Raw genomic sequence first — 21,896 nt, forward strand, 5'->3', positions numbered from 1 at the left:
TTCTATCAGCCTTTTAGTGAAACCAACCATCAACCATTCTTCAACCACCTATCACCCACCCATCAATCCATCCATCAGCCATCCATCAACATGCATTTATCAACCATCCATCAACCTCCCATCACCCGCCCACAACCATCCGTCACCGCCCATCAACCATCCATCAAGCTTCCATCAAACATGCATCAACAATCAGTCAACCCGTCCATCAACAAACCATCAACATCCCATCAACCATCAACAACAATCCATCAGAGTTCTTCAGTCAATGCATCACCGCCCATCAAACCGTCAACCCAACTGTCATATGTTTCCTATCTCGCTCGGGGCGTTGGGGTAGCCTAGTGGTTAAAGCGTTGGCTCGTCACGCCGAAGACCCGGGTTCGAATCCCCACATGGGTACAATGTGTGAAGCCTATTTCTGGTGTCCCCCGCCGTGATGCTGCTGAAATATTTCTAAAAGCGGCGTAAAACCAAACTCAGTCAGTCAGTCAGTCCTATCTCGCTCAAACAGATACAAAGGGTCAACGTGTCTGTTAGTTAACGAGGAGATGTAAAATCCTTCTGTATATTTTGATTTCAAGTTCAAGATTTTCCTGTCGTCGAAATGTCAGAGACAATGAGCGTTCTACTGACTCGATTGGGGTACACTGGCCTTGTGTCTGATCGAGTTAGGTCCCTTGATTACATATTACGTGTGCTGGTTTTCGACAGACCTCCCTGATGTTACCATTTCGGTAAAGCCACCAATCACGATATGGTGTAGACAGACCAAGAACCGTAATCTGAGAATCGAACCCGGAATCACCTCCGCCAGACTCCGTTGAACGCCATACTCTACATTTGTATATGTCATATATAGGCTTATGTAGGTGTGGTGAAATGAGATTTTTGTATTAATTATTATTATTACAAGAGTACAATGTCTGAAGCCCATTTCTGGTGTCCCCCCGTCGTAATATTGCTGGAATATTGCAACCCATTCTTGCCACAAAAGGCGACTATGCTTGTAAGAGGCGACTAACGGGATCGGTTGGTCAGGCTCGCTGACTTGGTTGACACATGTCATCGGTTCCCAATTGTGCAGATCGATGCTCATGCTGTTGATCACTGGGTTGTGTGGTCCAGACTCGATTGTTTACAGACCGCCGCCATATAGCTGCAGCGTAAAACTAAACTCACTCACTCACTCACTTGTAGCAAAGGTTGTTGGTATGCAGAATGGACAGAGAGACGAGACATGGACCTGTTTGCTGATTGTTTGCCAGCTGTTTGGACCAAACCTTGTTTCAATGGACCTGTTTCAATCGACTTGAACATTTTCGCTTTTGGGGATAATTCCCTTCATATTCTCAACGGGATACCTGTTAGGATTTCAGAATAAGACAGATCAGAGGTAATCTACGGGTTCCTGAGAAACAATTCAGATGGGTGGCATAGATTACACTGTCGATTTATTAAAGCCTGTTTTGGGGTAATCACGTCGGAAGGGCGAATCCCTGGCGGTCTGACCTTGACTTATTGACCCCAACGACCTTGTGTCACGAGTGATCTTAACAATAAGACTGTCGTAATTTTGTGTGGCACTAATGTAAAAACCATATCACAAAACTGAGCCAAGAAGCATACAGAAATTCGAGAAACCTGATCCCGGTAGTCCAGAAACTCTTTTTTCTTGACCCCGTTAATCCGAACACAGTAGTCTAGAAACCCATTTTTCTTGACCCCGTTAATCTGAACCAGGGTAATATAGAAACCCATTTTTCTCGACCCGGTTAACCCAAACCACGGTAGTATAAAAAGTAACCCATTTTTCTTGACCCCGTAAATCCGAACCAGGGTAATATAGAAACCCACTTTTCATGACCCTGTTAACCCGAACCACGGTAGTATAGAAACCCACTTTTCATGACCCTGTTAACCCGAACCACGGTAGTGAAGAAACCCGTTCTCTTTACCTCGTTTATCAGAACCGTCGCTTACAAACACCGGACCTACAGATTCACAATGCTCTGTTTCATAGACACTGTTTTATCCGGACAATTCAACGCTAGCACTATCCTGATAAAAGATTTAACTGTACACAACACCACCTATCTCCAGTTCTTGCGACCAGGCGGTTTTGATACAAGTGCTTGTGCTGATGACGGATTCATCCCTATTTCCACCCACTCGCCATACAAAGAGCTGGCTTTAATCACAGTCACGGAATGCGGTACGTAAGGTGAGGTGAAATGGGTTTTACTGTCGTACTTACGAATATTTCGCTCATATGACGACGTGCATGCGTGTGTATGTGTATGTGCGCCTGCTTGTACTAGCCCAGACTGAAGCTGGTTTTATAGTGCTAGGTCACTGAGATACCATGCCGCAGTGAAGCATGAGTACCCCACTCAGACACATTATACTGACTCCGAGCCGACCAGTCCTTGTTGTACCCATTAATGCCGAGCGTCAGGCAGGGGCTAACAAGTACCTTGTTTTAACGTCTTTTAGTATGACGCGGCCAGGGATTGAACCCGCGACCTTCCGCTCTTCGGGCGGACTCTCTAACTACTACACCACGGAGGCGGTTTCATTAGTGTTCAAGATAATACAACTGTTTCTGATGATGATGGATTCATCCTTATTCCACCCACTCGTTTTAAAGCCATACAGAGGACTGACTTAATAATGCACTGTCACGGAATGACAATAGGAACAAGATCTTTAACGGCCATGTTTGTTTCTGAATGATCAAATCTGACATCCTTCATCGACACATCAATCAATACATCGGCCAAAATGAAACGCGTTAAGTACACATCGTTTCCAAATACATCAAATGATGTATTCAGAACTCAGAATTGTAGACGATTAGAACCAGCGTACGCAGAAACTTCTTCCCGGATGCAGGGATTTTCTGTGACAGATATGTACATATTACGCAAACAAAATTCAAATATCCAGGCCATAAAGTCTCTAGTTAGTCGTCCATTCAGCATTATCAAGTTTGACTACTCCTGTAAAAAAATCAGGCGATGGGATTGCCTAGTGGTTAAAGCGTGCGCTCGTCACGTTTATGACCCGGGTTCGATTCCCCACATGGGTACGATGCGTGAAGCCCATTTCTGGTGTCCCCCGCCGTGATATTGCTGGAATATTGCTAAAAGCGATGTAAAACCAAACTCACTGACTGCGCAAGAGTAAATTGGGGTAATGTTTTCTTGACTGGGGTAACGGATAAGCGGTCATGGGGTGTTTGTATGTAATGCTGTAGATCTCGTATAAACGTGAGCGTTGTTGAAAATCGTTGATGGTGTTGCTCGTCTCTATAGTTAGCGCTAACAAGGCGACGCCAAGGGGATCGATAGTTATGATGTATTATGTATTACTGCTCTATACTTAACTTTTCAAAGGGTTCGATCTGATGCTCGCTTCTTTGATGAATGGAAGGAGGAAATTGGTATTTCACGTAGAAAATTCGTTTTGTAGATGCTACCCTTCTTCAAAGCAGACAAGCTTGTATTTTTTACATTTTGTTTACTTCCGTTATTTTAGTTTTTTAGCACGTTCAAGGAACGTGCCGGGATTTGGTGAAGAAAAGAGGTAGAGATCAGATAAATGAAAAAGTGTGCAAAAGATTTTGTTAAAGAAACCTATGGTATGAGCAGTATTTGAGTTACGTCACGACTACAAGATCAATATTGGAGGAGGGCCTCTTAGAAGCTTCGAAATTATTTGGGCACTCTATCCTGCCATCGCAAAGGGAGATAACGTTGCATAGCTAGGTCTGACGTCTGAGTGAGTGAGTGAGTGAGTTTGATTTTACGCCGCTTTTAGCAATATTCCAGCAATATCACGGCGGGGGACACCAGAAATGGGCCTCACACATTTTACCTATGCGGGGAATCGAACCCGGGCCTTCGGAGTGACTCTGACGTCTGGGACAACGAAGCCAGTATGTGCTCCAGAGAACCACATTAAACGAAAATAGTATTGGGGAAGGATTACGGGTGATTGTGTGTGCGTGCGTGCTAGTGCGTGCGCGTACGTGTACGTGCGTGTGTGCTATATTTGTATGATTTCTGCCATTTTAGCAATATTTAAAAATATAATAACTAAGCATCATGTTCGAGGAGGCTCGGGGACTTTTCAGTTAAATATCTATTCACTTTGCGGAGTTGTGTCCCTTGGCACTACCAGGTTCCGCGGTAGTATTCCCTTATCTGTCAGCATCATGCTAATGAATGTTGTTCCAATCCACAATCAATTATATTCCGCTAATAATAGACTCACGCATCACATGCACAGTCAAGTAATTGTTCTTTTAATTCGGGCATTGTCGCGTCAAACTCCTTGTCCATCATAAAATATTTTCAACTGTCTTTCAAATATATATACTACCCATCAAAAGTTTAGACTCACCTAGAGCACTCACTATATGTTATGTATATATATATATGGTTACATCGAAGATGAATTTCTCCAGTAACTTGGGGAACCAACTGCAAACTTAATGCAGATGAATTTACGAGGATCATGCATCAAATTGCTAAAAAGCATGTGCAAATATTGTTCATGTGAACAGCAGCGTTTTCCTGTAATGTTTTGTTAAGAATTCGTCAATTTTTACTGATTTTCATCATTTACTGAACTCATGACAATAATCTTTTAAACGTTACGGATTTGTTTTACAATACATTAGTTCATGTGTAAACAGTACCTATAAAATGAACGGAATATTTTGCAAAATCAAGTTTAGAACAGTTGACTGAAGTAAGTGGCTACATATACACTAACTAGTGAGCCTTAACTTTTGATGGGTAGTATATTTTTGTTTGATATTTTCGTTTTAGTTTAACCCGCACTCAGCAATAGAGTGAGCGCTCGTCACGCCGAAGACCCGGGTTCGATTCCCCACATGGGCACAATGTGTGAAGCCCATTTGTGGTGTCCCCCGCCGTGATATTGCTGGAATATTGCTAAAAGCGGCGTAAAACCATACTCACTCACTCATATGAATAATACAGTCGGGTAGTCAGGCTCGCTGACTTGTTCAATTCACTGATACAGTTCTCTATAATTATCTGCAAGTATCTACAATTCCCTTCATAAATCATATATTCATTTAAACTTCAGTTTGTATTCATCTTAAAATATAGTCACTGTATGGCTGAAATATTGCCGATGTGACATAAAATCTTAACTCACTCACTCAGCAATAGAGTGAGCATTCGGGTGGTCAGATTCGCTTACCTGGTTGATGCGTGTCACCGTGCACCAATTGCGCAAATCAATGCTCATGATGTTGATCTCTGGATTATCTTGTCCAGATTCGATTATTTACCCACTGCGGTCATGTCATTAACCTGGAACACTGCTACAACAAGACCCGTGAAGATCCGGGGGTAGAATAGGTCTTCAGCAACCCATTCTTGTCATAAAAGGCGACTATGCTTGTCGTAAAAGGCGACTAACGGGATCGGGTGGTCAGGCTCGCTGACTTGGTTGACACATGTCATCGGTTCCCAATTGCGCAGATCGATGCTCATGCTGTTGATCACTGGATTGTCTGGTCAAGACCCGATTATTTACAGACCGTCGCCATATAGCTGGAATATTGCTGAGTGCGGCGTAAAACTAAACTCACTCACTCACTCACTGCTACAACAAACAAGCAAACCCAGACGCTACATGGCGTTCCACGTCTTGAGTTAACTTTAACTCACCCGTCACTCAAGCTTCATCGAGACTGACAAGAACACAGGCATTAATTAATAAAATGAATTAAACATTTGTAAAACTAACATCGTAATATAAAGAAAACCTGAACGAGGAGTGATTTTGTTAAAAACGCTTTTATCGCTGAATCGGAAAATCAGATAATACCGGTCTACAGAAAACAGAGGCAAGAGACACTCAATGAGTAGATTCAGCACGCTGTCAATTTTGAAATAAATCTTCTCTATCGGCTCTACCAACACACCGGTGATCAAAAGAAACGATGACCACTAGAAAATAACCTGCGTTCACCATTTCACTGGAACGAGTCTATACAGCCAGTCTGATCCCATTGTGCCACAGCAGTATTAATCTCAAAGGCATACAACTTTGGTGCGGGGCTCCTTAGAAATCCTATCCGAGCCACTGCCTCGATTTATTGAGGGACTTCTTAATCACATCTGCCCTACACACGGTCCAGTGCCGGCCTTTGAAATAGGAAAAGTGCAAATGTCAGATTTAATATTTCAAAATCTCACTAACATTAGAAGATATCCTCAACGGTATGTACTAATTATGCGATTAACACTGGACCTTCGCGATCAAAGGTATCGTGGTTTTTCTAATTGCTCTCGCCGACCGACTCTCCCCAGGGAGACGAAAAGCCATTGTCGTTGTATACGCCATTACGTCCGTAAATTCCGCAGCAATAAACACGCGATTCTGCTATAACCTCCCGCGCTACAAACAACTTCGCTAAGCTCCCCGCCTACCCTTGAGGTCTGGTGTTCGACCTAAGGCCTGGGACAAAGTTCTCGGCGATCCGATGGGACAGCGATGTACAAATTGTTTTGGGGATTATTTGTAAACTTGTCGCCCTTGGATGTATGTCTGTATAGGCTGCGATAACTTTATGGGCAAACTGCCCCTGAGGTCGAAGACGTTGCAATTTGCAGTGCTCGTTGGTGTCTCCGAGATGTGTTGAACCTTGGTGGCGTTCATCAGAGGGCGAACACCTTAGATGAGGCGAACACTCCATCAAGACTGCCTCGGTAGGGTAGTGGGTAGAGTGTCTATCGGTAAGGTCCATTCAGTCTGTGGTCAATTATTAACCAACTAAACTGACGTACAAAAGAAAGTATACAGTTGGTGTTTTGGCAAAGGACCCGTGAAGATCCGGGTTAGAATTAATCTTCAGTAACCCATGCTTGTCGTAAGAGGCGACTAACGGGATCGGGTGGTCAGGCTCGCTGATTGGGTTGACACATGTCATCGTATCCAAGTTTCGGATATGCTCATGATATCAATCACTGGATTGGCTGATCCAGACACGATTATTTACAGACTGCTGCCATACAGCTGGAATACTGTTGAGTGCGGCGCTTACCGAGGGATTGACTCACAAAACCTTCAACAAAACTGGCATACTGTTCGTTACACGAAGACAGACTCTCCTAAAACTATAACAAGTCTACTAACTCAGCTCATATAATTTCTCCACGCGCGTTTGGTCAACCAACAGGGAACCATGGTGGCGATGCCTTACAGACTGTCGACAACCGGAACAATCTATCGATATCTTCCTCACCTAAGATAATTCTCTCTCACTTATGCCCTCGCACAGAAAAACAGGATTAAATAAATATTTTCCAATTGAATTTTGAATTCAGAAAAAAAAAGCCATAGTTTAGCTTACAAATTGATTTTATTCATAACCGAATGTGTCCCCGAAAAACGGGGCTGCTTTTGATTCCTAAGATAATTCTCTCTCACTTATGCCTTCGCACAGAAACCTACATTTGTAAGTTAAACAAAATTTGTCCAATGTGAACATATTTCCTTTGATATTGCTCGCATGTTTTTCAATTGAAGTTTAAATTAAGAAATACATTTGTATGTTAAGCAACATTTGTCCAATGTGAACATATTTCCCCTGATATTGCTCGCAGGATTTTCACATATAAGACTACAGGAAATTAAAAGAAAAAAAAAAGAATTAAATAAATATTTTTTCAATTGAATTTTGACTTAAGAAATAAAGCCATTATAGTTTAACTTACAAATTGATTTTATTCATAACCGAATATGTCCCAGAAAAACGGGTCTGCGTTGTATTCATTTTTTATTTTTATTTATTTATTTCATTTTTATGTTGCTTGTTTGTATTCTTATGGTTTTGCTGAGAAATCCAGCTTAGGGCATAGTAGTGTGGGAATGTTTTAACGGCTCAGTGGCACTTTTGATCATATTTTTAGTCTTACATGTACATATATGATTTATATCCAGTGCAACACCACACGTGTTAGATTGAGATTTTGACGACCCGATAATAATGTTCGGTATATTGATAATAGTTTAATTGATGAATCTTCTGGTTTAAGCATTCTTCCGGCACCGATTCCTGGGGTCCAACATGTGAAGACCATCATTGATGATTCCCAATGTGACTGGGCTGTATGTAAATTCTCAGTCGGGGCGGTGGGGTAGCCTAGTGGTTAAAGCGTACGCTCGTCATGCCAAATACCCGGTTCGCTTCCAAACATGGGAACAGTGCGTGGAGCCCATTTCTGGTGTCTTCCACCGTGATAATGCAGCGTAGAACCCAACTCACTCACTCAACCAAGTAAACAGGATCCGTCGCTACGGTTCGACCTTGGGGGTGTGGGGGTCGGTGGGGAAGTAGCATGATCAAGTTGCAATTCTCAGGAGTTGCGTCCCTTAGACCCAAAACCTTTGACAGCTTGTTCGAATCCCCATTCGTCCCGATTGTGTCTTAAGGAGTGTCAGCATCGTAAACGTCTCTGACAACTCCATCACTTCAGGATGATCACTGACATCAAATTGAAACGCCGTGATATTTTTTCAAATTATCTTCAAGGCGGCGTAAAATTCAACTCAGGTTGCTAGAACACCTCGCCAGCATCTTCCACAGCTGCATAGGCGTGTTTTGCCTCGTTCATCCATCTCAATCACTCGACCAAACCCCACTCCTTCACTATCACAACACCCAGGGTTCAACGTTTTCGCCACCTTTTCAGTATAACAGCTCATCAGCTCATCAGCTCATCAGCTCACCATCTGGGTGCTCGGGGAGAACCTTTACATCTTATACACCAGCCTCTTCGAAACAGTGCGCTATCCCACTGCGCATGCGCATGACACTTGCGCAGCTCCAAAGCAAGGCTGCCATTGAACGAACAAACACAATCCGAATTCACCGTATTGACAGAACTGCTACTACAAGTGCTGTTCAACACAAAGAAAGGCATTTGGTCAGTATTATTAAAGCCCGAAGCTAAGAGAGAGAAAAGATAATATTGTGTTTTCTTCTGTCGTGTTGAAGCATCAACACTACCTTAAAGAATCCACCACCTCTATCATGACTAAGCTCTTCTTAGGAAAAAAACGACTTCAATCACGAGTTTTTCCTGAAAATTTCACAAGGACCTAGCTTTTATTGCAACAAAGATGAAAGCCGACCGCCACCAAAATGCAATCTAAGGGCTAAATAGAGGAAGGCCAAAAAAATTGAAAGAGATGATGAAATTTCATCAGTGTCATTTGCCTCGGCGGCTGAGATAGGTTTCATGGGAGGGGTTGTGTTTTCATTGGGTCGGCAGGGAGCAGCCTCCAAATAAAATCTTGTAGAAAAACATGGGTATTTTCATTGCATCTGTGGAAGCGTTGGGAGACGTTTGACGAATGGAATTAAAAGCTGAAAGATGTGCCGTATAGTACTTCCAGATCTGTTAGGACTCTTTTCTCTCGCGTATTGATTTCAAAGGTATGGTGGTGTGGACTTCTTTTACCGGAAACTACACATGAGCGAAAACCGTAGCAAGTGGGATTCTCGGAAATAAATACCGACTGCGATACGAGCAACACACTGTGCCCAAATCGTGCCATGGCATTTGAAACTGACTCTCGGAAAGTTTGTCGTCAATATTGAGGATCAATAATTTGCGATGGTCAACGTGACCTATTGTTGTTCAGGTAATTGTTTTGACCAGCTGATTTAGTTATCAGTTTGGTCAGTTAAAGGGTGTGTGTTGGGGTGGGGGTGGGGTGGGTGGGTGGGTGAGGGACTATAATGGTTAAAGCGTTCGCTCGTCACACCGAAGACCAGAGTTCGATTCCCCACATGGGTACAATGTGTGAAGCCCATTTCTAGTGACCCCCGCCGTGATATTCCTGATAATTGCTAAAAGCGGCGTAAAACCACACTCACTCACTCACTTTGGTCAGTTCTATAGGTGGTCAGTAGTGTTGTTTATCACATACACTTCTTGTCAGGACAATTGTTTGTCTGTTGCTTGACTGATCAGTCTAGGATGTGGTCAGTTGATCAGTTCACAATATGATCATAATTTGTGTTGATCGATTAACTTGTCAGTGCTTCTGTTGATCTGCTGGTCAATTCATCAGTATTGGCCTTAATCAGTTGATCAGGTGGTCAGTTTCGTTCTGAGCATTTAATGAGTGTTCACGTTGCTGTTCTTCACGTCTATACCACAGGCTATCGGGGCACGGTCACAGCGATCGCGATCTGTATGGCGATGGCCCTTAAATTGCACCGTATTTTTTTAAGTTTTAAAATCAATTTTAAAAATAGCAGATTCTGGAGCTGAAATCTCCCTGATCGCCCTCTCTGGGACGTGGGCATTGAGTTAATTGGAAACTTAACCCAGAAAATGGAAGTGCCATGATTCAGTGCAATTGGATTCAAAACAACGGTTTTATCTCAATGAAATATCAAACAGCTCTCTTCTTTTATTTGTTCATACAGAATGTGAATTTCATTTTATCCGTATGTATATATCCATATTTTGGTTTGATGTATTCGATTTGACTGTTGACATACCGAAATCTTCTTAAAAGCATTGAACAAATTGCATGTTGGCACTAACTCTCACAACTTTCAAGTTCAAAAAGCCAACGAAATACAGATTAAATTTAATGAAATATAATAGGAAACATATGAAATTGAATATTTGCTGAAGACAAACATCGTATTAACTTTCCACATATTTAAAAACTTAAGCTTTATAAAAATCATTCTTCACGAAGTAATTATCTTAGAACTCCTCTCCCTATTCTGATAATGCCTTATCTGAAGTGACTGAGTGTGAGTGAGTTTAGTTTTACGCCGCTTTTAGCAATATTCAGCACTATCACGGCGGGGGACACCAGAAATGGGCTTCACACATTGTACCCATGTCTTGAATCGAACCCATCCACTTTAACCAAGAGGCTACCACACCGTTCCTTATCTAAAGTGTGTTTGATGCGTTAAAAAATCCGACGAAAATATTTTGAAAAGTGTACACCTGATTGTGACTTTCATGATAGCCCAGGTTCAACACTGTGGGGATTACCTGTGGTGTTTTGGCAACACTGGCACGATGTTTGTGACATTTAAGTCACAACCAAACCACTTTTCAACATATTTCCCTATTTTGCGGAACATAAATCCATAACACCAAGTGTGTACTTTCTCCTGAACGACCGTTGAGTCTACCTTGCTTATCCCAGCCATACTGATACAACCAGTGCTGTTGCTGTAAGTGTTTACAAGACCGCCATCTACCTCAGCAATTTCGACTGACCTGCCTCTTGTACAGACTTATGTGTATCAGCGGATCTAACTGCAATTCCTGTTGTTTTCACTGAGTTCGACCTTGGCCATGGTCTTGACATTCCGGCAACAAGTAAGCATTGGCTGGACATACTTGGTCAGAGTGCTTTTTGTGGCAGGTGTTCAGCTTTTCTTACATTTGAGCATAAGGGTTTGTATGGTTTGGGTAGGGGTGGGTATTGCAGAGAATTTTCATATTGCGATGCGAAAGCATATATTGCGATATGTATTGCACTATATTGCAAGAAGTATTTTTAAACAAAAAAATACTTATAATCGAGTCAATGCTTGATTTATAAGGCATGAACACAACAAAATCACTATGCTTGATTAAGCTTTCATAAAACTTTTAATCATGACAAATAAAAATGTAAATATTATTTGGCACAAATGAAACAAGGAAATACCGAAGATTTCCGAGCGTTACGAAGTTTTCCGAATGGAAGTCAAAATACCGGTTTCGATCAGCGTATCGCAATACGTATCGTTTTCATGTCTCATCCTGTAAATACCGGTAAATCGGTTATACTGCGCAGCCCTAGGTTTGGGGTTGCATTTCGTATTTTCATCTGCCGATCTTGCCTGTATCTTATTGGCTTGCCATTTTGGCTTTGGATATTGGTTGAGATCTCTTGTTTGGTCTTGTTTGCTGAATGGAATTGCCTGTATATCCGCCATGTCTGGACCTAGCTCCGTTGGTGGGTGTACTTTTCTATTTCCAGAAATGTCAATGCAACGGGATCCAATGTCGGTCCCTTTTCGCTGGCTTTGATATTTTTGTTTATTCGTACAGAATATTATTGAATGTATTTGGTCTGGAGTTTGAGTTTCTGCTGCTGCTGGGTTTTAGTGAAACGTATTAGAAAGAGCTTAAATGTCACATGTTATGTTTGGAATTCTTTCCCCGGTAATGTACATATTCTAGTACTTGTCGTGGGAGTTTCACCCACCCCCGATCACAGGTTTATGGCATGCTTAATATTATGAATCAATTTTAAATGAATTCTAGTTATTTCAGTTCTAATCTGTTTTGAGTCATCACTCGGAATTCGAACCACAGTCTCCGAGTTAGGCACACGAAATCCGCGATTTGACAACTGTTAATTTCGAAAGGCCTTTACCCTTCGGCCACGGGAATCGAGCCAACTTATCGGGAGTACAGAAAGTAGGTGATGTAGACAAGTACCACGGACTTCCATTTTCACTGAGAAGGATAGATCGCTCACACGTGAAGATCCGAGTTAGAACTGATCTTCAGTTACCCATGCTTGTCGTAAGAGGCGACTAACATGATCGGGTGGTCAGGCTCGCTGACCTGGTTGACACATGTCATCGTATTCCAGTTGCGTAGATTGATGTTCATGCTGTTGATCACTGGATTGTCTGGTCCAGGCTCGATTATTTACAGACCACCGCGGCGTTAACCAACCAACCAAGGAACGATAGATCGCTGACTTGTGTTGGCGAGTTGATTGTTTACAACATTTGGTGCCTTACTGCGAGAGTGTGTGTGCGAATCCCAGGTAGAAATCAACCCCCAAAGTATTGAGAGAACGAACATTCATTAATGATGAACCATATTCCACCAATGCCAAGGAGGGCTTCAAACATTATCCCCATGAAGGGAGGAGCGATGGGGTGGCCTAGTGGTTAAAGCGTTCGCTTGTCACGCCAATGCACCGGGTTCGATTCCCCACATGTCTACAGTGCTTGAAGCCTATTTCTGGTGTGCCCCGCCGTGATATTGCTTGAATATTGCTTAACGCGGCGTAAAACTATATTCACTCACTCCACACGGGCACAATTTGTGAAGCCTATTTCTGGTGTCCCCCGCAATGATATTGCTTGAATATTGCTAAACGCGGCGTAAAACCATAGTCACTCACTTGTCACCAAAGTGGTAGCAATCAAGAATATACATCCAATACCCCCCCCCCCCTTCAACATCAGTCTGACATGCTGGGAGATAACTGAAACTCTTTCAATGCTTTTGAACCAATCTCATTCATTCATGCTGCAATGTATACGCATGATAGCTGTTCGTGTGTCTCTGAGACCGCCTCCGTGGTGTAGTGGTTAGAGCGTCCGCCCGGAGAGCGGAAGGTCGCGGGTTCGATCCCTGGCCGCGTCATACCAAAAGACGTTAAAATATGGTACTTGTTGGTCCCTGCCTGGCGCTCGGCATTAATGGGTACAACAAGGACTGGTCGGCTCGGAGTCAGTATAATGTGTCTGAGTGGGGTATTCCTGCTTCACTGCGGCATGGTATCTCAGTGGGCTAGCTCTATAAAACCAGCGTCAGTCTGGGCTAGTACAAGCAGCCGCACATACACAGACAACGCATGCACGTCGTCATATGAGCGAAATATTCTCAAGCACGACGTAAAACCCAATTTCACCTCACCTCACCTCACCTCGTGTGTGTCTCTGGGATGCAGCGCGACACTTTGATAGAAATCCCGTTAGAGCGAGGTGGCCCTTGTGCTCCACCGTACATTGAAGATCGCAATGCATAATTCAACTTTGAGAAGGCTGCTTGAACGAGTCTTCAAGGATCGTTTTCTCCAAGATTTCCTCATCTAATTAATTTGATTTATACCCCCTGAAAACTCGGAGAAATAGTCTAAAGACTCGTAACTTAAGTTTTTAAAAGGTTTAATGACATTACCAAGCGGTTCAAATTGAAAGGAGCTGCAAGGAGCATATCAGGTCTGTACAAATGGTGTGTGTGTGTGTTCCTATGTGTGTATAAGTGTGTGTGCTTACGTGTTAGTGTGTCTATGTGTTTGATATGCTTGTAATAACGTCAATTTTACTTGGGTTATGATAGCTCACCTAGACTCGGGGAAAGATATCGGAAATCAATCGCCCCAAACTTTGCCTCACCGAGAAGATTTTGATATGGTTTGTCTTAGGAGGCGACGAAAGTGAACCACTATTCGCTCTGATTGTGTGTTAGGGTATTGGTACCAATATAAGTAGAATTGCTATCATCCTACTGTTACATAGAAGCTAATAACCTACCGTTACCTTAAAAGTTAATAATACAATCTTACTGTTACTTTTCAACCTAATAACACAACCCTACCGTTATTTAATAACCTAGTAACACAACCCTACCGTTATTTAATAACCTAGTAACACAACCCTACCGTTACCTTATAACTAAAATAACACAACCCTGTCGTTACTTTATAACTTCCATTTTATCCTACCTTTACTTACATCATTATTGCTTTTTGATAGAATTATACTATTACCTCACTTTATAGAATCATTATTGAATAGACCTACCATTACCGTTTTATTATAATATTTTATAGGATGAATACAACATCAACCTACCATTACCGTTTTATTATCATATTCTATGGGATCAATATAATATCAACCTACCATTACTGTTTTATTATCATATTCTATAGAATCAATATAATATCAACCTACCATTACCGTTTTATTGTCATATTTTATAGAATCAATATAATATCAACCTACCATTACTGTTTTATTATCATATTCTATAGGATAAATACAATATCAACCTACCATTACTGTTTTATTATCATATTCTATAGGATCAATATAATATCAACCTACCATTACCGTTTTATTATCATATTCTATAGGATCAAAATAATATCAACCTACCATTACTGTTTTATTATCATATTTTATTGAATCAATATAATATCAACCTACATTTTGTACCATTGCTGTTTTATTATCATATTCTATAGGGTGAATATAACATCAACCTACCATTACTGTTTTTTTATCATATTCTGTAGGATCAATATAATATCTACCTACCATTACTGTTTTATTATCATATTCTATAGGATCAATATAATATCAACCTACCATTACCGTTTTATTATCATATTCTATAGGATCAATATAATATCTACCTACCATTACTGTTTTATTATCATATTCTATAGGATCAATATAATATCAACCTACCATTACTGTTTTATTATCATATTCTATAGGATCAATATAATATCAACCTACCATTACCGTTTTATTATCATATTTTATTGAATCAATACAATATCAACCTACATTTTGTACCATTACTGTTTTATCATTACATTTCATAGAATCAGGACAATATCAATCTACCATTACTGTTATATTATCATATTCTTTGTTCACTATTTCAATTTCACAACAATAACAAACAATTACTCATATCATTGTTATAACTGTATAGAATCACTATGATATCTAACTACCGTTACTTTATAGAATCATCACAGCTCCATCCCTTTGAAGTGATATCATTTTCCCATTACTTATAGTATATCATCATTATATCTTTATAGAATCAATATATTACCAAACTGTCATTGATTCAAAGAACCAACGTAACATCGGCATGCACTTTCTTCAGCAGCTTCCCGATCCCCTGACACCGGGTGGTAAGCAGGATGTGAATAATTATGCTTCTGTTATTCCAAACATAATGCGCTGGAAGTGATTGATCGGGTCGTATGGGAGTCTTTATGGCCTTGCTGGCCTCGCGAATACCAGGGGGCGAATTCAGCAGACTATTTGAGGGACTCATATCCCACTGATTCCAGATCATGGAAGTTCCTTTTAGCAAATCATAGCCGAACAAAGAAGGATGACATTTGCAGGAAAAAAAGCAGCAAAAAAACATTGGTTAATGTATATAATTTTCTTCCATGTCGTAATGGGGAGATTCCGAAAGCACACGAGACTGTTGAATTCTTGATGTCCGTTTATTAGGGTCCGTAGCATAAAGAGACCTACCAGGACGTAAAACACGAACATTGAAAGGCGAAGCTGGTTTGTAAAAGCATTACGTGATCACCTGGCTGCTTCTGTAAACTGTGGGAGGGGAGTTAACAGGGATTCTGCCACGCAATATGTTGTGGTGATTTTGTTTTATGTTGGAGGGAATGTTTTTCTGAAAAATGCATTCTGGTGTTACGGTCGCTGGAAAAGCGGGAGTGGTTTCGCGCGCTCCTTCATTCGATCACTCACTCACTCACTCACTCGTGAGTTATATCTAACTAATGGCATGTGCACCGTTTCAACTTTTTCGTATCAATGTGTGTGTATTTCAAAGGGTTGCAGTGCTTCGGGTGCTGATGTTTATGAGGAGGAGCAGATACCCATTAAAGCGGTTTAGAATTTGATCATCACATTTTTTGAAATAACGATGCTGATAACAAAGAAGATGGCAGTGTCTATGGTGTTATAAAAATCAAGATGATCAAAAATAATTCTTACGTATTGATGGGGTTGATGATGATGACGACGATGATAATGATTATGGTGGTGGTGGTGACGATGATGCTATTGATGATGATCTTGATGGTGCTACTGATGATAATGATCCTAATGGTGATGAAAATGATGATGATGATGGTGGTGGTGATGATAATGCTACTGACGACGACGACGATGATGATGATAATGAGAGTTGTGGGGTGATGATGCTACTGATGCTACTGATGATGATGATGATGATGATAGTTGTGGTGGTGATGATGCTACTGATGATGGTGGTGGTGGTGGTGGTGATGATGATAGTTTTGGTGGTGATGATGCTACTGATGATGATGATGATGATGATGATAGTTGTGGTGGCTATGATGCTACTGATGATGATGGTGGTGGTGGTGATGATGATGATGATGATGATGATGATGATGTTGTGGTGGTGATGATGCTACTGATGATGATGATGATGATGATGATGAACAGGTCCTGAAATAGACCGAGGTTTCAGTTAAACATAACACCTGATTGAAATGTCCATCATGTGTCCTTATCACCTATACATCTACTGAAGCATCATTGTTGCCCAGGTAACAGTACACTTACAACATAATCAAACATACACTTCCATCGTCAGTCAAATACTGCCAATACCGCCCAGAGGAATTTAATTATACAAATGAAACCTAAAATAATGTTTCCTTTTGTCCTGTCCTGCTAAATATTTCATGTTTATCGAACTTTAGGCTCTATTCGGCTTGAAATTGGAAACAAATATATGTTTTAATCAACAAAATGTATCTATGTTTGCTTATCAGCTTTTATTATATTACAGGCTTAATGCTGAGGATTCTGCCCGGTGTGTGCAGGTGGAATTAACATTGCTTTCATAGACGGGAACATGGAGTACGGTAAGTCTTAGATTCGCTTTGTACGTCCTTTACAATTATGCTACTCAAATAATTTAAAGAACACTCGATGTTTTCTTATGATTAGATATACACTGTCGTGGGATGGTATATTGGCTGTAATATGAGGTGAGGTGAAATTGGGTTTAACGTCGTGCTTGAGAATATTTCGCTCATATGACGACGTGTATGCGTGTGTATGGGTATGTACGGCTGCTTCTACTAGCCCAGACTTAAACTGGTTTTATAGTGCTAGCCCACTGAGATACCATGCCGCAGTTAAGCATAAATACCCCACTCAGATACAGTATACTGACTCCGAGCTGACCAATCCTTGTTGTACCCATTAATGCCGAGCGCCAGGCAGAGACCAACAAGTACCATATTTTAACCTCTTTTGGTATGACGCGGTCGGGGATCGAACCCGCGACCTTCCGCCCTCTGGGCGGACGTTCCAACCACTACAGACTGTAATATGAAACATCGGGTGTTGTAATTCTTATTTGGGTAGGATATATAGAGAATCTCACCCGAGTGTCTCTTGATATCAAATATATCACCACGAGTTGATAAAGCAACAGATATCCGAGGCTTGCCGAGTGTTGAAATATGTGATATCAGAAGACAACAGGGTGAGATTCTATTTATCATAAAAAATCACTCTTCATTAGTTTTCAATAAAAAAAATACATCTTTGAACACTGTACTACCATTAGATTTGCAGTGCAGCGATGTCATAGCATGGTGACGTCATCAAGTTCATGACGCCATGGCATTGTCAGGGCATTGTACAAAATCTACTGTCAAAACGATACCTCCTAGAAGATATTGTGTGATCTCACACAAGCTATATCTCCTGTGGAACAGAGTTTTGAATGATAAATGCATTAACACTATTGTCCTGCTCACAGGGGAGCATTACTGGCCTAATCGTCAACGTGTCGACAAATAGGTGTTCAAAGTTGCCTTCCGCAGACGCGCCAGGAGTCGATGTTTGCGTCAGTATCAAAACTGTTCCCGTGGTTTTTCACCCCAATATCTCACATTTTTGGGCTTTTGTGCCACATCATGTTGTCACGAAGCACTATGGCTGAACTCATGTTCGTCAAAAACGACGAGTTGGTTTAATTGTGATTGACCTGTGAATGAATAGGTTTCAGTTGCGACGTGACAAGTTAATGTTAGAGGAATTTCAAAGGGACCCACATAGCCGACGTTTAACGTTTCCATTACTCCAATCATTGCTTTGTTTAAACACACGAACACCGAATGACGTTGACAGAGGAATCAGACGATATCTAAAAGCACAACTTTTGGATTCTGTCACAACCAAGGGAGGAAATTCTGCACGAAATCGCCTCAAAAGCCTTTACGACCCCTTACGATCACACTATAGAGCATTAATACAAATCTACACACGAACATCTTCCAGGAACTTATTACGATTCACCACAACGGAGCCTAATCCTGATCAACGCACGTTCATATTAAATACTCGGAGTCTCAGCGTTAACTATTGTTCACAGTGCATGGAGACGACCTACTCATCTGGCAGTGGCTTGAAGCCCAGACCTATGGGTCATCTCCCTCGCTTGTTTGCCCGCACCGAAGACCCCAGTTCCTGCTAGAGGTCCATTGTTAATCCCATGATAAAGACCATCACAAACTCCTAATTGAAACCAACAGTAGACAGCTAGATCCGAAGTGCCTCTTTGTTGATGTGTTGTCCTGGATGTGATGGAGCTATTGCGCTTTGGACGGGAGAATCATTTGCGGCCAGACATCAGATGGTCGCTATCAGACGAAAATGCCCACGCTGCCAAATCGTGATGTTCCAAGTGGTCGTAGACCTTTGGGGTGATTGGGTTCGGGACGTGACAATTGTCAGTAAAACTGACCATTGGCCTTACTGACCCTTGTTGTAAACGTTGGAACATTGTAGTGTCATTTCTATATATCGGGGTAGTGGTGCTTGTTGTTGCCATGTCTGGTGCTTGGGGGACAAAACTGGTCGGGTCGGAAGTTTTGTACTGTGTCTGGGGTATAGGTGTGACACAACATCCTGGTTTGTCTACTTCTTATACTATTACACACACACACACACACACACACCGTACTTGAGAATATTTCGTTCATATGACGACGTGTATGCGTGTGTATGTGTATGTGCGGCTGCTTGTACTAGCCCAGACTGAAGCAGGTTTTATAGTGCTAGCCCACTGAGATACCATGCCGCAGTGAAGCAGGAATACCCCACTCAGACACATTATACTGACTCCGAGCCGACCAGTCCTTGTTGTACCCATTAATGCCGAGCGCCAGGCCACATTTTAACCTCTTTTGGTATGACGCGGCCGGAGGGGGGTTGTGTGATGAGATGAAAATACTACATTGAGAATGAATTTCCCATTTTGCTTGTGTACCAACTCATCCATCCATGCGGACTGTTATAAAAGGATTTTGTTTACATTCACCTGTATGTATTGTTTACAAGAATGCATCTTAAAATTTTGAAATATTGTAAGGGTATGTCTCCTTGCAGAAACAGATAAATATATAGTTGACACATTCAAATTGGTCATACTTATTATATATGTTATGGTTATGCCTAATTTCCAGTGTTAAGACTATTAGATATATGATATCTGATTGCGAATCCTTTATACCATGTGTTACTAATGGATCTAGCACACGAACCGAAAGTGTCCTCTCTGTCTTCATTAACACTGCTACTTCTAAATACCCTTAAAGAAAACGTTTCTAATGCTTCAAATATCTCTAAAGATAATTCGACACCTTTAAGCTGATGCTCGACAAGAAATTTGAAGTTGGAGACCATATATCCTCTCTGTCTTCATTAATACTGCTACTTCTAAATGTACTTTAAGATAGCATGAAGTCACGATAATTTTAAAACGATACTCGACAAGAATACAGAAATTTGAGACCATATATCCTCTCTGTCTTTATTAACACTGCTACTTCTAAATACCCTTAAAGATAGCATGAAGTCACGATAATTTTAAAACGATACTCGACAAGAATACAGAAATTTGAGACCATATATCCTCTCTGTCTTCATTAACACTGCTACTTCTAAATCCCCTTAAAGATAGCATAAAGTCACGATAATTTTAAAACGATACTCGACAAGAATACAGAAATATGAGACCATATATCCTCTCGGTCTTCATCAGCACTGCTACTTCTAAATACCTTTAAAGATAACATTTCTAAACGTAAGAGATAATGTTTCAAACATCGGTAAAGATGACTCGAAAGCTTTTAGCTGATACTCGACAAGAATACAGAAATTTGAGACCATATATCCTTTCTGTCTTCATTAACACATTTCCTTAAAGATAACATCTCTAAACGTAAGAGATAATGTTTCAAACATCGGTAAAGATAACTCGACACCTTTAAGCTGATACTCGACAAGAATGCAGGAATTTGAGACCATATATCCTCTCTGTCTTCATTAACACTGCTACTTCTAAATATCTTAAAGATAACATGACCAGACAACAGCTTTCAACTGATACTGGACAACAATACAGAGCCTCAAGACGTCCTCCCTGTTCTAAACGATACCCCGGCGTCTTAAGCTGTCAAACGCCTCTAAAACATAACTATTATGAGACAAGTTTGCCCTTCCACACCGCGTGGTGGAGGACCAGCGGTAGCATGTCCATATTGCCCCAAACTCCATAACCTTGTTAGCGCCCGCGCGATACCAACAACTTGTTTCATTGTTTCGTGCAATGACGTTGTCCAGTATATCACTCGAGAATCGAATCTGCCGATGATTATCCGAGAACGGAGGTGACAGTTGCCTTAATTGACTTTATTTTATACGGTTAGACATGATTATTGTCTGTTTAGTAGTCCAAGCTGCGCCTCCGAGTTGATGGAAAGAGGACGCCTCAAGATGGAGCAACCAGCCCAGAATTACTGATAGGATACAAGCTCCACACAACGCTCGCCTTAGCTATATCAGTCTGTTTTATGGGGCAGGTATCGCTCTGTAAGCGACCCTGTGCATAGAGAATGAAGTCCCAGATGGGCGCAAAATATAAAATGATTTTGATATCTTTACCCCGGAAAACCGATTACGATAACGCGCATGTACAATTCCGATTGACCCCTTGCTCTACACCAGCTTATGAATGTCGAATCTTGGAGCTGTGGGAAGATAAAAGGGCGATCAGTATTTACGTGGTGATTGGTTGTGAAGTTTCTCGTGCAGCTTTGGAAATAAATTACTCACTCACTCCTTTCGGGGAATGGTTTTGTAGGGGTTGCCGGTTTTTTATTCCGACTTCAAGGGGAATTGTTGTGATGGTTTTTTGGTTATGTAAAATGATTAAGCTATCTGAATTGAATTGATCATC

General features: G+C 41.3%; 1 protein-coding gene across 1 annotated transcript in view; it reads left to right on the forward strand.

Annotated features, from left to right (window-relative positions):
- The window catches only part of LOC124256799 (D(2) dopamine receptor-like), a 515,592-nt gene that overhangs the window by 304,327 nt on the left and 189,369 nt on the right, over positions 1–21,896 (forward strand). The window contains exon 3 of the mRNA XM_046690756.1: positions 17,430–17,505. The gene's annotated coding sequence lies outside the window, so the exon portion shown is untranslated. The remainder of the gene's footprint in view (positions 1–17,429; positions 17,506–21,896) is intronic.

Source organism: Haliotis rubra, unplaced genomic scaffold (assembly GCF_003918875.1).
Source record: "Haliotis rubra isolate DU_JTF1 unplaced genomic scaffold, ASM391887v1 Scf64, whole genome shotgun sequence".
Taxonomy (NCBI): domain Eukaryota; kingdom Metazoa; phylum Mollusca; class Gastropoda; order Lepetellida; family Haliotidae; genus Haliotis; species Haliotis rubra.